Here is a 15,531-nt window from a genome sequence, read left to right on the forward strand (position 1 = left end):
TTTGTATTAATGCTGGTATCTAAGGCAAGAAAGAGGAATAGCTGACATTTTTTTAGGCCAAACTAAGCTGTCTCCTATTTACTTGCTGTATTTTATCTTGGGGCTAGTTTAATGTGGCTGACTGCGATACCATGGGAATAGATTGAGGGGCTAAAAGCTTTTATGCAATCCTGTGTTTTTTGAAGTCTAATAGTACGTATTAGCAATGAATGTAAACAACCTGCCTGTGCTGATGCAATGTAATGTGGTATCTTTTCTCCCACAGTGGATGTAAAATTACTTAAAACCTTGAATGAAGATGGTAGTAATCTGCAAATGATCAGTGAGAGTGTTTTTTTACGGTAATCAAGCAGAATTCAGTGTAGAGCTCTTCCAAAATATCCTTCCTTTACGTGCAGTAGTACTACTGCAACAGTTAGTAGAGTAAGTTTAAAAAGTGAGTTTTGATAATGGCGCATTTAGTAAACTGTGTTCTGCTTCAGCCTTTAACCATGCTGATTTGTTTATGAAGGTAAAGCTGCTATTTTTCTCTACCTGTAAATAGTTGCCCAGGACAACATGAACTGTTTAATTCTGTTTGTCCAATGAGCCTTCAAATCAGACATTAATTGCAGGGTTGTTTTGACTTTTTGAAAAGTCGCTTTTAAACAGATGAGCAAAATATGTAAACTTTGCTCATCAGAAAGACGTTTGACCTGAAAAACTGTGCTTGTTAGAGACGAGTGACTGGACTTTCGTATTATGTTTTATGTGGTCTGTTCTATTAGGTTAATGTCAGATGTTGCTTATTTCACTTCCCGACTTACAGAAGGACTCTTAAATGCTTGTTAAAGGACATTTCTAGGTTTTGTGGGAGTGTTTTTGTTGGTTTTTTTTTAACTCTGTAGGGACTTGGACTATTAACATGTAGTCCTTCAGATCTGGTTAATATTCAGTTTACTGCTTGACCACATAACTGCAGTTTTATTATTTAGAATCATAGAATATCTCAAGTTGGAAGGGACTCATAAGGATCATCAAGTCCAACTCCCTGCTCCTTGCAGGACTACCTATAACTAAACCATATGATTAAGAGCATCATCCAGGTGTTCCCTGAACTCTGACAGGCTTGGTGCTGTTAACTACTTCCCTGGGGAGCCTGTTCCAGTGACTGACCACCCTCTTAGTGAAGAACCTTTTCCTAATGTCCAGCCTGAACTTCCCCTGATGCAGATTGCCTCCTTTTAGCTTATCATAGAATTAATTTTGGAAATTACTGAGCAGAAATAGTGTGCAGCTGTTGACACTCAGTATCATTAAATTAAGACCTTGTTGTTGTATGGCTTCTGTTTTTTGTTTTGTTTTTTTTTCCTGTCTGTTGGACAAAGCTGTTGAATACACACAGTGGTCCCTAGGAGCTGGGCCCAGACATCCCCATGTTATGTCTCTTAACGTTTGTTACCCTATGTTCTGTTATTTTTCTGCATGCTTCCATCTTAAATGCTACCCAATAGACAGTTGAGGTCACAGGTTAAAATAACATGGTTAGTTTTTTTCTTTCTGGACAGCTAATGATCAGTACAATTGTTTTGAGTATTCTTGTTTATCATTTTTACTGGCATCTAATCACCCATGTTTTTCTTTCTATTAGAATAATCTCAAACTTCTGTTACTGGATGTTACTGTTTAGCTGATCTGAAAAGCTTCCCTTTCCCCTCCCCGCCCCCACTTCTGTTTTTAATTTTAGCTGAAACAGTTACTAAAATCTTTCTGTGTAGGTGAAGCTCAAGGCACTCCTGGGCAAGCTGAAGGCAGCCTAGTGCTATATGACAGTTGTTACTCTGGCCGGAGCGGAGTCCTGCACAGGGTTGCCTCCTGGTTTGTGCATGAGTTACGACTATGGAGGAGCTGCTTCTGCTGAGACTTGCTTAGTGGGGCAGTATTAGGGACCTTGAGGGGAAGGAGTTAAAGCGAACTGCTTGGCTATCCACTATAACCTGCTCAGTCTGAGAGAAGCATGTCGCAAAACTTACTGCTGTTGGTTTCCATAGGAAGGGCTTTTCAGACTTTTTGAAAGCTAATCTGTGTTCTTTGAAATCTGGACTAAATAAATCCATTGCCTCTGAGCAGCAGAGATGCTGTCTGTGATCTTCTAGAGCTGTAGTGTAATCAGCTTAGGTCTAAATTCATCTTACACTTCTACCTATCAGAGCATTAACTATGGCTTCAGCTCTCAATTTCTGATGCTGTTTATGGTTAGAACTCAGTAAAACCAGTAAAAAGATGTTTTAGGTGGTAAGTTACTCTCTTCGCTGGTTGGTTTCCTTTCATGATAGAAGTTCCTTTCTGTTCATATGACCTAGTATAGTCCTGAGGAAAGTGATTCAGCCTGAGCATAGAAATCTAGATTATAAGAAATAAGGACTCCTCTGTTTAAGTGTTACTGAATAGGGCTGTGGGTCTTGGGGTTGCTTAGAGCTGATAATACACTACTAATAATGTTGAATGGAAAAGCCCTTTTGACCTTTTCTTGTCTTACTGTTTTTGTTACGCAAGTGGATGAGTATTGCTGCAAACTTCCTGGGACAGGGTATGGTTTTGTTTCTGTTACGCTGATATTGAGTCAGAACTCTCAGTCTTAAACTCTGCCATACTCCTAAGAAATTATATCATTTGTGTAGCTTAGATAAAAAAGCTGTTGAATCACTTGGTTGGTATTCAGCAATACTTCACAGCTGGCTGTTAACACCATAACATCAAAGGAAGCATCAACTGTAGAAAAAGAACAATGCTAAGTAGTCATAGGGAAGTTAAACATGCAATGGATAGCAAACGGCAATATCATTTAATGTTGTAAAGGTATCCAGTATCTCTTCCTAGCTTAGGAATACCTAAGTACTTTTTTGAGGAGTGACAGCCTGAATGCTAGAGAATTCTTCAAAATTCTGCTCATGTTATATACCTGGTACTAAATCACTTCAGGATTTAGATTTATTAAGGTTCAAAAGAAATAGAGGAGATAATATGCTACCAGAAACAGCAAGTTTAGTATTTGAATAATTGACTATTAGACACAGGACTTGCTTCAGTAATTCTTGCAGGCTTTTTAATTTTTTTTTTTTTTTTTTTTTTTTCCTTGCAGTAAAACAAGAAGTTGTGTAGTCTGGACTAAAATATCACAGTTCTACCCCTCCATCCCACTGACAAAAAAACACCCTCACAAACAAACAAACAAACCCACCAAAAATTAAAAGCAAAAAGTCCCATCTCTGTTTTCCTAAAAGTCTTTATTTGTCTCCATGTTACCCCACATTTAATGTTCTCATGCTCTTTAAGAAGTGAAAGAGATTATTTGTAAATATTTAAATTAACTTTCTGATTTGGTTAAAAAAAACCCAAAACTTGTACTTGGTCTTCAGTTTGGAGCTTTTTTTTTTTCCTATGTAAAGCTTTGACAAGATGCAAAAATGAGGATTATGATAGTTCATTTTACTGTTTCCACTAAGCCAAGGTAATGGTTCATTGTGGAAAACATACCTGTAAGTGGATGAAACATAAATTTTCATGCTGAGTATTAGTCTTGTATATGTCTGAATATCCTCTTATGCAATACAGGCTTCTCAATTATCTGTGTTTTTCCCTCTTTTTTTTTTTTTGATAAAACGGGTTTATGTATATAACCTTGTCCCCTTTTTGTTAATCTATAGTGCAGTATCTAAACTTCCTTGAAATGTTTTCTTCAAAGTAAACCTGATGGCTCTTTGCTACATTTCTTTTGAAGCCAGATCTTCAGACTAAGCTTTACAGAAACTGAAGCAGCGCTTTGTGGACCTCACTTGGAGTATGCCAAATAATTAGTTGCGCTCCTAACTTAGCACGTGGAACTGAGAGTGCTGCTCGATGTTTGGATGTGTGGTATGAGGAGCTGTATGCCAGTATAGCTGTGTATAATATGAGTTATAGTGGTATAAATGCATTTTAATCTGTAAATAAAGGACAGCATAATGTATGCTTTTGGTACGTGTTTAACACAGGTGGAGAACTACTAAGAAAGCTTTCAGGTCAGATCACCCTTTCTATCATTAAATTATAAACCTAAAACACAGGTTTGAGTGTAGCAAGTAATACGAGTTACTATAAGACAACATTGAGAAATTATATAGGATAGGGAAAGGCTTAATATAACTCATAGACTTTTAAGATGCAATTTAGCTTTGAAGCTGAAGCTTTCTACAGCCAGAAGTCAAAAAGGTGGTTTTATAGCAAGCAGCCAGCAGATTTGCTTTCTTATGAAGAGCTACAGTAATTTTGCAGTAGTGATAGACTACCTTTGCATAGACTTATCTAATGTTTGATTGCGATACAGATATAGCAGAATCTTTTTAGAATCACTGATGTTAACACTGGAGTTTGCATCTGTTTAGCACTGAAGTATGGGTTCATCTGCAGATGCCCTGAAACTTCCTCTGAAACATGATCTTAGCTATGATTTATTTTTTTATAGCTTAGCCATCTGTTATTGTTACTAAAGTAAAAATCAAGTTTTACTACTAAATGTTTCTTAGTGTTCTTTTTTTATTATCCACAAGATGTGGGATATATTTGACTTGTGGTTCTGTTTTGGACTGGGCTTGGTTTTATGTTTTAATGTGTGCTTCTAAGAGTGACCAGTTTTTGGAGTGGTTTCCTCAAACTTAATTTCAAGTCTGCAACTGAAGCAAGAGAGCAGGAGTGTCTAAAAATTGCTAGAGCACTGTAGTCTTTGAGCTAGGTTCTGTTCTGTTCAGCAATATGCAAAGGGCAATTAAGATTCATGGACTGAGAACATCTGTGCCGTAGTCCACCTCTGGTTCGCACAGAGTTCAAGTTGATGACGCTTACCAAGGGAAATGCTAGTGCAAGCTTGAACTTCAAACAAGCAATTTAAACATTTGCTCTGTGAAAGCAGCAGAGTGGATTGTTTTGAAGATGACTAGTAAAGCCTGGGTGCCTAATACATCACATGGAGAACATGAATCCTGTGCAAGCTTTCTTTAGTAAGTGTTGTATTCTTTATGCAGTAATTCTTTCTGAAGTTTCTTGACAAGCTGAGGTACTGATCAAGTACACAGAAAGTAATTTAGATTCTTATTGCAAAGTTGTTCTCAATTCTTTCATGCTACTCAATATTTTCTGTTCTTAATAGGCAGGAAAACCTGAGTGTTGGAAAGCCTGCAAAATCACCATTCCTGTAGCAAATCTTGACTGACAGTTGCTGACAAGTTTTTGCTTGTGTGTAGAGGCTTCTTAATTCAGTCAGCGTTAGGCAGAAGATGTTGGTTTCATACTGAAAGTTAATGGTTAGCTTTTCTCTTCTGAAATCTGTTTTCACGTATTGCTGAGTTAAGCGGCATCAGTTCAATATGAAGTGGATGCCCAAAACTCAGGACTTATTCAGTGGTTAGGCAGTGTATTGGGTTTGTGTGGCAAGGTTTTGGTAGCGGAGATGGGGTTACAGGGGTGGCTTCTGTGAGAAGCTGCTGGAAGCTTCCCCTATGTCCGACAGAGCCAATGCCAGCCGGCTCTAAGATGGACCCACCGCTGGCCAAGGCTGAGCCCATTGGCAACAGTGGTAGCACCTCTGGGATAACAGATTTAAGAAGGGAAAAAAAGTTGCAGCGGGCACAGAAAGCAGCCAGAGAGGGGAGTGAGAACATGTGAGAGAAACAGCCCTGCAGACCCCCAGGTCAGTGAAGAAGCAGGGGGAGGAGGTGCTCCAGGTGCCAGAGCAGAGATTCCCCTGCAGCGTGTGGGGAAGACCATGGTGAGGCAGGCTGTCCTCCTGCAGCCCAGGGAGGTCCACGCTGGAGCAGGTGGGTGCTCGAAGGAGGCTGTGACCCCGTGGGAAGCCCGTGCTGGAGCAGGCTCCTGGCAGGACTTGTGGCCCCATGGAGAGAGGAGCCCACACTGGAGCAGGTTTTCTGGCAGGACTTGTGACCCCACGGGGGACCCACGCTGGAGCAGTGTGCTCCTGAAGGACTGCACGCCGTGGAAGGGACCCACGCTGGAGCAGTTCGTGAAGAACTGCAGCCTGTGGGAAGGACCCATGTTGGAGAAGTTCATGGAGGACTGTCTCCCATGGGAGGGACCCCACGCTGGAGCAGGGGAAGAGTGAGGAGTCCTGCCCCTGAGGAGGAAGGAGCGGCAGAGACAACGTGTGATGAACTGACCCGAACCCCCATTCCCTGTCCCCCTGCGCCGCTGGTGGGGGGTAGGTAGAGAATCCGGGAGTGAAGCTGTGCCTGGGAAGAAGGGAGGGATGGGGGGAAGGTGTTTTAAATTTGGTTTTCTTTCTCATTACCCTACTCCGGTTGATTGGCAATAAATTAAGTTAATTTTCCCCAAGTTGAGCGTGTTTTGCCCATGACGGTAATTGGTTGAGTGATCTCTCCCTGTCCTTATCTCAATCCATGAGCCTTTTGTTATATTTTCTCTCCCCTGTCCAGCTGAGGCGGTGGGGGGAATGATAGAGGAGCTTTGGTGGGCACCTGGCCTCCAGCCAGGGTCAACCCACCACAGCCAGTTACTACTTTTTTTTTTTTTTTTAAGTTTCGTTATCCACAATGATACCAAGTTTACTTAGTGCATCTTTTATATTTGGGTACCATTTGACTTGTGTCAACTACAGGCTTTTCCTCTGACAAACTGAATGATGCTTGGTTTTGTTTTCTTCTGAAAATGAATAGCTGCAGTTTAGATGATTCACCGTCCATCTTCAATGGCTGTAGACATTTTTCTGCATTTGGTCTCCAACTGTTGTGACAATTCTTTGAATTCCTGTTGTAGTTGGTCTGGGATGTTAGTGTAAGCTTTGGCCGCCTTCTGCTGTGGTGAAGTTAGGCTGCAAGTCAAGGGGGGTTGTGTAATAGAGATTCCTAGGATGGGATGCATTAATCTTTCTGCTGTTTGACTCCATAAAATGGTATTAAAAAAAGGCTAAACAAAATCTCTGAGCTGTTAACCCATTGAATAAAGGTAATTTGCCTGCCTAGAGCTGCTTCTCTCTAACATAATGTTAAATACTTGGCTGCCTCAGAATCACAAGCAATTGAAAAAATGCTTGGTTCTGTAGTATTCAATTTTCACTAGCTATTAAATTATATAGTATACATGTCTCATCTTGTGCCTGTTGATACTCTTTCTATATTAATCTGCAGATCCAAACCTTAATAATGAGTCAGAAGGAAGCTCAGATGTTCTGCAGTTCTTCTGTACTAACTGGGAGAACCCAAGTAATGCACTCTCAACCTGACAAGAGGCGATTGTTCATTTAGATACTCTTGGGTCTGAATCAGTGTGCACACAGAAGTGCAAAAATTGTGTAAAGAATCCATCACACCATTAATTTCACATCTGGCCCTTTTAATGAATGGTGACTGATTATTGCCCACTGACTGCTAGAGACCTGCAAGTCAATTTCTTACCCATTTAGACAGTGCTTTATTATATTGCATAGTGCTAACCTCTAAATTTAAAATATTGTATGATGTGAAGTCACACTGTACAAAAATCAAATATCTGTCAGCTTGCCAGTATAAACCAAGCTGATAGCATGATCTGAACTGTTCTGCATGAAAGCATGCTCATCGGTACTAAAAGACAGGAATCCAGTTAATGGATTCCTGTGCTAACATCTCTTTGCCTGTTATTGATGATACTCCAACTGACCTATAATTCTCAGCTTTCCTGGTTGCTTCCCTTTTGCCTAATGGCTCTACTAGGCCATTCAGTCATTCATTGAAGCCTTGAGGACAAGCTACCTGAGCATCAGCACGCTTTTCTTGCAGGTAGTAAGTGCTTGTGATTATAAGTGCAGTATTCTGTCTGGAAAGATGTAGAGAGCTGAGCAATTCTAGGGTTTTTTCTAATAATTTTATCAATTGGAAATTTAGATATTTCTGTTTAGTAATGAACTAGTAGTGTTAGGAAACATTTTTTTAAAAAGTCCATAGTCTTGCTGTTATAGTGGGGTGTTTTTCCTCTATTACTTTCATATTTGTTTATATAGTCTGGTCATTCTAATGAATTAGGACTTTTTGTTTTCAGCTCAGTGAATTAAGTTAGACGCTCACCCAAAATCATCTTAACCAGAGCTCTTGACTAATCCCCCCAAAATAATCTATTTTTAGGTAGAATTTTTTAGTGTTCTTAAATGTTTTGTCCTATTTGATTTTCCTTTCACTTTTTTTCAGGAAATTAGCTTTCTGAAGTAATGTTGGGTCTAATTTTGGTTTTGGTTTCTCTATTTGCAGTATCAGTTATGTTCATCCCTGACCTGCAGGGCACCACCGTTTTCCAGTCAGTATTTGATGTTTGTTGCTTTGTCTCAAAGCATGAATTGAGCAGTGTGCAGTCATGAGGATGGAAAAAATCCATATTTAAAATACGCCTAGTGAGAGCGCGTGAGTTTTAGGGAAGTTGCAGCAGCTTTTACAAAGGTAGTGCTCTTAACAATCTTTTTGTCCTGTGAAGTAGTTGTTGTCCTGAAGTACTAGCTAGCTGTTGCTTACTACTGAGAGAGTAAAGGGAAGTTGACACCAATTGGCAAAGGAGAAAGCAGATGCTACTCAAACTTACAGAAATCCTAGTCAAGGGGGAAGCCTCTTTGAGAGAGATGCATACACAGGAAAGAATGGAGCAATAAATTTCTACACCTGTAACAGTGTCTGACAGTCGTCCTTCTGCTTATGTTTAGTTCTGCGGGCTGTGAAGGGTCGTTCTCACTAGGGTCTCCACTCTGCTTCTTGCCTATGGTGTTGTAGATCTTCAGAGCCTTCCCCAGCTAATGTTACACTATTATTTCCTGTGAAGCTCGAGCTCTATGAGATACTGTAGTACTCCATATCTTCTCCCTTAAACTGTACTATTAAAATTACTATTTCACCAGCCTTAAGATGGTGGTTAATAATGTGTGTAACAGACTGAGGCTGTCCAAGAATGCTTGTTTTCTTTGTTAAGCAAATGGTTTTCAGTGGTGACTTGAAAATGCCTTCTCTGGAGGTCAGTATGCAAGCCATGAATTTTTTTCAAGAGCTAATTTGTGTGGTTGAATTAAGAATCTTGTGTTACCCTCTTTCTTTTCAAAGCAAAATGAAATGCAAGTGGAACAATTTGCCACCAAATTGCAGCTTTGACTCTTTACTAATCAAATTTATTAGGGGTATGTGTTCTTACGGATTATCTAACACCAGCAGCCTTTTTCCCTAGAAGCACGTTTGTTGCCAAATAATTGTGTTCCCTGTTTATTTATATGCCTAGAGATAAAACACAGTTCTGCATTCTCAAAAGTCACAGTGGCATATAGATCCAGGACTATGTTGATGAAGTAAATCCAGAAAAATAGTACAATGTCTGGAACAGATGCATGTTTGCTTTTACAAGGTCATGTAGCATTACATTTAAGACTTATGGTGCAAAAGAATGAATTTTCATAATCTCTTTTTCTTTTAAAACAGACTGGAGGCCAAGAACAGAGTGCAGCACTGGCTGTAGGTAAGAATTGAAACTTAACCTGCTTGAAAACTCTCCTGACACATAAGAAGCAAAAATTATAATATGTTAAAGGACAGAAAATGGGACTGTACTGAATATGAGCAATTTTCTCTTCAAGAACTTGTTTTTCCCTATTTGCTTCTACAACTCTTGAAATCTGTAGTGTTCACTAGGAAGTCCTGATCTATAACCTAATTTATGCCTCTCTGTGGTTAAAAATGCTAAACCAGGTTGCAAGTGTGTGGTTTTTTGCTTGCACGGTACCTCACCATGCAGCCTGGTAATGCTTTTGAAAACTCGTCACTGTAGCGATGTGAAGAAGTACCATTGTTTCAATAAAGGCATTTTTAGTGTGCACAGAGTATAGTAGTTTGGCCACATCTAAGAGTGTACCCTGGAAGATTGTGCTTAAACTCCTTGGAAGATCTGAATGAAGACATGATGTTTTGGTGGTTTTTCTTTCTCAGTCTCTTCAGTAAAGTTACTGTGTAACTTTACTTCTTTTCTGAACCAGATGCCTTATGGTAGAAACCAGTATTCTGAACTGGCTTGTAAGACTGAAGAGGTAGCATGTGTTCATGTGAAGGTTTTAGCTTTTAGTTTTATAACCTACTTGTCACCTAAGCTAACGCGTAGAGTGTGTGTGTTATACTTCATGTTTATTGTGCTGTGCCAGCATAGCTATCTTCTGTCAGATTTGGAAGGTAATGCTAGCAAACGTGAGGTAGGATTTATTCTTCTCCCATTTCTGATTAATTATCAAAAAGCTCTTTGAATTCTGGGGAGCTGATTAAATTGATTTGTTATCAGTTTTGCTGACAACAGTAGAAAACATTTCCAAGTGCTGTGTCCAAAACTATTTGAATGCTCTATTGAGTAATTAAGAATATGTGGCATTATAAATGTGTTACTGAAGTAATTGTCCCTTATTTTAGTGAATGATTGATCTATTAAAATACGTGTTTTGCAGAGTTGCTGCTTTTGTGATATAAGTGTCATCATTTTTGTCATTCTTAGGAGAGTTTCTGGCAATGTTGGGTCAGACCAACAGTCATTCTGGCCTACTGTCTTGCCTTCTGGGTTTATGGAATGAGTCTAGGAACTGGGCAAGCATGCAGCAAGATTTTCCAAATCTACAATAAACTAATGGAAAAACATCCAGTGTCAGCAGTAGTAGCACCTTTTTCATTTGGTAACCTTTACTTCTGAAGTCATGGATAAGTGTATTAGCAAAGTTGCAATTAGAACTAGTGCAAACTTTTATTTAAGCATCGTGTGCATTTGCAAAGGATATATTGTAAGCGTCACTACACTGAGTCAGACCATGGGTCTACCTAGGCACCTATAGTCTCTGGGAATCACCATCTTACTTCCCTCTGCATGTGTGCACTTGGTTTTTCTCATCCTTTCACACCCCCCCTTATTCCTCCATTAGAGCAGTGCTGCTTCTGCTCAGGAAGGTGAGAGTCATACAGAAAAGCTAGCAAAACTCAAGGGGCATTGCTGGGAATGGTGCTGCCTGCAGAAGGAGGAAGGCTGTCCAGTGAACAGCTACAACACATGGCAAGGAACTTCTGTTTTCTTTGAAGACACTGTGAATCAACAGTATTTTGGGTATTGAAGGGAAAATGTTTATAAACCAAGGTGGTGATGTCCACTTCAGCAGCTCTAGAGTTCAGGTGTCTGACTGCTGATGCTTTCACCTTCTCCAGCTGTGCTGAGACAAAGTAGCTGCCAGATGCTTAACAGCATCTTAAACCAGCTGGGAATCACCATTGTGAAGGGTTTGAAGGGACTGACAGAAGCCCTACCCAAGCAACACTTTCAATAGCAAAGCACCAGTAAGCTAACAATAGTAAAGATCTGGAGACTATTGAAAACTGGTTAAGCTTCAAAGAATGGGGCAAACTTACCTAGATGTTGCTTTCTGAGTAAGGTTAAAACTTGAAAAAAGCTTAATACCTAACAAAACTTGAACCTTCAAATGTGAGCAGATGCCTAGGGAAGAGTGGGAACAGGGAGAGCATATATTGATGGTTCTTCTAGTATATATTTTCAGGTCAAGTATTTTTCAGAGCCAGATGTGATTATTAAATGTATTCAGTATTGTTTAATGACTTCCTGTTCCGCGTATGTACCTGGTTTTCCCCAAGAACTGTTGCAAACTCCTTGTGAGATGAGATGAGATGGACTTGTAGAGGTCACAGATGAACTGGTGCAGGAATCGTAACTCTGCATGATATTCTGCATCCTTGCTACTGATCTTAATAGTTTGCAGGTTGTATAATATCACTGGAGAATAGCAAATGTTCCTCCGTATTTCCAATATGTGGATGAAAATAAAGTGTCTTATATCTTACACTTACAGGACACCTCTAGTTTGATTTTAAGATTAAAAGAAAATTTGAGATATGTTGGGAGAGATGGAAAATGAGATAAAAGATGATCAGATTTAGCACAGCTAGAGGGATTTGGACCAATGTGGTCTGGTTTTTTTGTTTGTTTGTTTTTTACACTTGTTTTCTAACAAGAAATAACTGTCCAGACTCAGTAAAAGTAGTTGATACTGTGCCTCATGAGGCTATCTGAAGAAGTAACTGGAAATAACAAAGACGGCTGTGGAACCTTGATCTTGCAAGAAATCTCCTGTGAAACTTTAAAGAAGCAACCAACTGCGTAGAGACCAATTTTCTCTGTCTGCCCTGCCTAATGCCTGCCTGCTTTGTTTCTGTTTCTGAAAACAGATGGGATGGTAAGGAAATCATTCTGCTAGTCATTTTCTGTTGTACCATCAGTGACTTGATGTGTTTCATTAGCCTTCTATATTTTGCAAATGTACTTTGTCTGACTGATGTCTCAGAAAAAGGGAACTCCACAAAATAATCAGAAAGTTCTCCTGAAATATGGAAATCTGCCCTTCCAGCTATGTGATTTGGAAGGCCATAGAACTTCCCTTCCTCCTTGGTAGATCAGAGCTGGTGTGTCACCGAACTGAATTCGCAGATGGACGGTCAGTGTCAGGTTCGTATACACATAAGGTTTGAGGTTTGGTACTGCAACATTCCAAAAAATCCCTTGAGATAGAATATGTCAGTGAATATTTATATCCGTCAACTTGATGACTAGGTAATTTGTCATAATATTGTTAGTGTAGGATTTGCAAGCCAAGGTGCTGAAGGGGTGCAACAGTTCGGAGCCAAACTAAAAGAAAACATGTCATTTGAGTATTAAAGAGTGATGCAGCTGATTGTACTCCTTGTCCTAGTACATTAGATGGCAGCATTATCAAGGCTGGCTGTCAGAGCCTCAGTGCAACTTCATCCAGCTTGGGTACTGAAACATATGGGAGTCTGATTCTTATAGATGGGAATTCAGCTATTTTGAAAGAAAACACATTTCCAAATAAAACTAGGCTTGAAGAGGAGTGCTTTTTCCCAAATAAAATACCAACTAAAAGGTGGCAGATCAGTTGAACTAGACACTATAGTGAAGTTAGGGATTGAAAAGACTTTTTTTTTTTTTTCCAAGCAGTTAGATAAAACTTGCAGGTTTGGGGGTTTTTTTGGTGGGGTTTGTTTCCCCCGCCCCCGTCTTTACACTGAAATAAAAAGCTGGCAGGAGAAGGACTTACCATATAAATTATTGTTGAGTTTGGTTTTTTTGGAGATGAGAGCTTGACAGGTGTTAAATTACAGGCTGACATCTTTGAAATATGAAACTTTCTTAGTAATGTGGTAGTAGAGCACAGTTTTAATAGGCATACCATCTTTTGTAGAGTAAGAAGCTTTTTCTGTAAAATAAGAAAAAAGCAATCTGTAAATCTACCACATCTCTTGTTAAACACTTTTTTGCATCTTTACCTGATAACAATAGAATGTTCTCAGCCTACGTTGAAAAAAGACAAACTTCAAGATCAGCCACTGTTTCCATGATGTCATAGTATCATGGACTAAATGCAGTATTTGGGCTGGAAGAAAATTGCTGACTCTGAGCTGTAAGGCTCTAAGGTAGTATGAACACATTTGTTACAAGCTTCCCTTTCTCTGGAAGTTCAAATTGTAAGGTAGTGACCTCTGTTGGAGGAGTTACAGCACTGCAAAAGGCTTTTAAGATTTCAAACTTTGAAAGAGAAAGCAAAGTGTAGATTGCATTCGAATGTAAATGTCCCTGAACTAAAAAAGGTGTATTTTTTTTTTCTGATGGTCGCAATGCAATTGAATTAAAAAGAGCATTATGCAGAATTATGTTAGAAAGCATGTTGAGCTTGTGTCATTTTGAAAGAGGAAAGCATATCTAATTTTTATTCCCAGATTCATTCTTGGAAGAATTGTGCAGTTATTCATTGAAGGGTAAACCAGAGCAGATTTTTGGAGCATAGTCTCTCCCCTTTTCAATACAAGTTCTGTTTTAAAAATAAGAGTAATCCTTCCAGACAAACTGGGTTTTATTCCAGTCTTGTGTGGGCACGCTTAGTTATTTTATTGTAGCTCCTGTCAAGTAAGTTATTCAGTGTCAGCTGTGCCACTAAAATATTCCCGAATTAACAAGGCTTTAAGACTGCCTCTTCTAAAGCAACTGTGGATTCTTCAGTGCTTTTCCCTTGATTTCCTCTAAATGGAAAAATGGACTGAATAAACACTGACCTGACCATACTTTACAATTCTGGTTTTGAGGAATGTGAGCCTTTTTTCACTAGACTATTTTCCCTGGCAGGCCTCCATTTTCGTGATATGACAAGTTGTGAATTCGGTTTTGTTCAGAAAGGAGACTTTATTGATGATGTGTGATCTCAAAGTAACTTCACTTTCAACTACAACAGTTCATTGTATCAAAGTCAGTTTAGCCAAAAGACCTGACATCAGAGACAGCTTTAAACAGCTTTTAAGTAGCCTAAATACTTACTTTCCTATACAAAAACATTTTTTATATGGCTGTATAAATTGTTTTCCCACTATTCAGATAAGATATTGATGATTGAAGCCCCTGGAATTCAGTGGTGGGTTTGGTGGGGGTTTTTTTTGGTTTTTTTGGTTTTTTTTTTTGGCTTGCATATCTTTTATTCTTGATACGGTTGATTTGTAATTAGTGGTGTGTGGAAGAATAACCACTAGGTGTCAGGAGTGGCAAGCAGTGTACAGATCTTTGCATAGGTTTAGACTGTGAAGTATGTCATAAAAGTGTATATAAAAACTGATGAAATCTTAACGTTTGCTAGAACAACTTGTCCAGCAAAGAATGAAATTGTGTGTTTTATGCACAACTGGTGACTGGTGTGGCACTTCATGTATGTGTTTGGTTCAACAGTTAGATGTCTATCTGAACTGATACTTTTAATATTATTAATGTTACTATAGCTATGATGAGTCCTAAAAATGAGACCAGCTTATCCAAAATCTAACTTATTTTAAGCTAATAGCACCAAGCTTCTATTTCTTAAATCTAAAGCTGATAATTTCCATATATTGGTCTCTTTTCCAGACTATGAGTGATAACTACTATTTTTTTTTTACTGTTACCTCAATAATTATTTCTTGTCTGGAGAATGTATTTTATTACTTGGGGATTTTGTTTAATGACAGATCTTTATTACTTTAAACACCACTAATATCAGTAGTAGGAATTAGAAAGTGTCAGAGGGCATCTATGCTTCTCTAGCACTACTCAGAAAATAAATGTGTGCATTAGACTAGGAAAAACATGTTTGGATCTAAGGAAAAAATTACGACTTTCTGAAAAGAGTGATTCCCACAATGTAGTTTACAAGCCTGTTTCCATGTCTGCAGCACTCTCTAGCTTTTAAGGTTAAGGGCAGATGCATTCTCACTGCTTGTGAAGCTTAACTGCTTCATCGGGAGAGAAAACGACACTCGATCCAATAGGCTGTCCACTCTGTGATTCCATGTGTTGCTAAGGGCTGCCTTGGATTCAGCTGATGTGAGCAGCCACCTATTCACTGTCTTCCCCCCCTGCCGCCGTTCATGGCTTGATACTATAGGCAGAAAATGTTCAGTAAGCCTTGAA

General features: G+C 39.1%; 1 protein-coding gene across 5 annotated transcripts in view; it reads left to right on the plus strand.

Annotated features, from left to right (window-relative positions):
* Positions 1-15,531, plus strand: part of CYRIB (CYFIP related Rac1 interactor B) — a 102,176-nt gene that overhangs the window by 62,834 nt on the left and 23,811 nt on the right. For all 5 annotated transcript variants that reach the window (XM_030011691.2, XM_030011693.2, XM_030011688.2 and 2 more), the window contains exon 3: positions 9,474-9,510. The gene's annotated coding sequence lies outside the window, so the exon portion shown is untranslated. The remainder of the gene's footprint in view (positions 1-9,473; positions 9,511-15,531) is intronic.

This window comes from Aquila chrysaetos, chromosome 4 (assembly GCF_900496995.4).
Source record: "Aquila chrysaetos chrysaetos chromosome 4, bAquChr1.4, whole genome shotgun sequence".
Lineage (NCBI taxonomy): Eukaryota > Metazoa > Chordata > Aves > Accipitriformes > Accipitridae > Aquila > Aquila chrysaetos.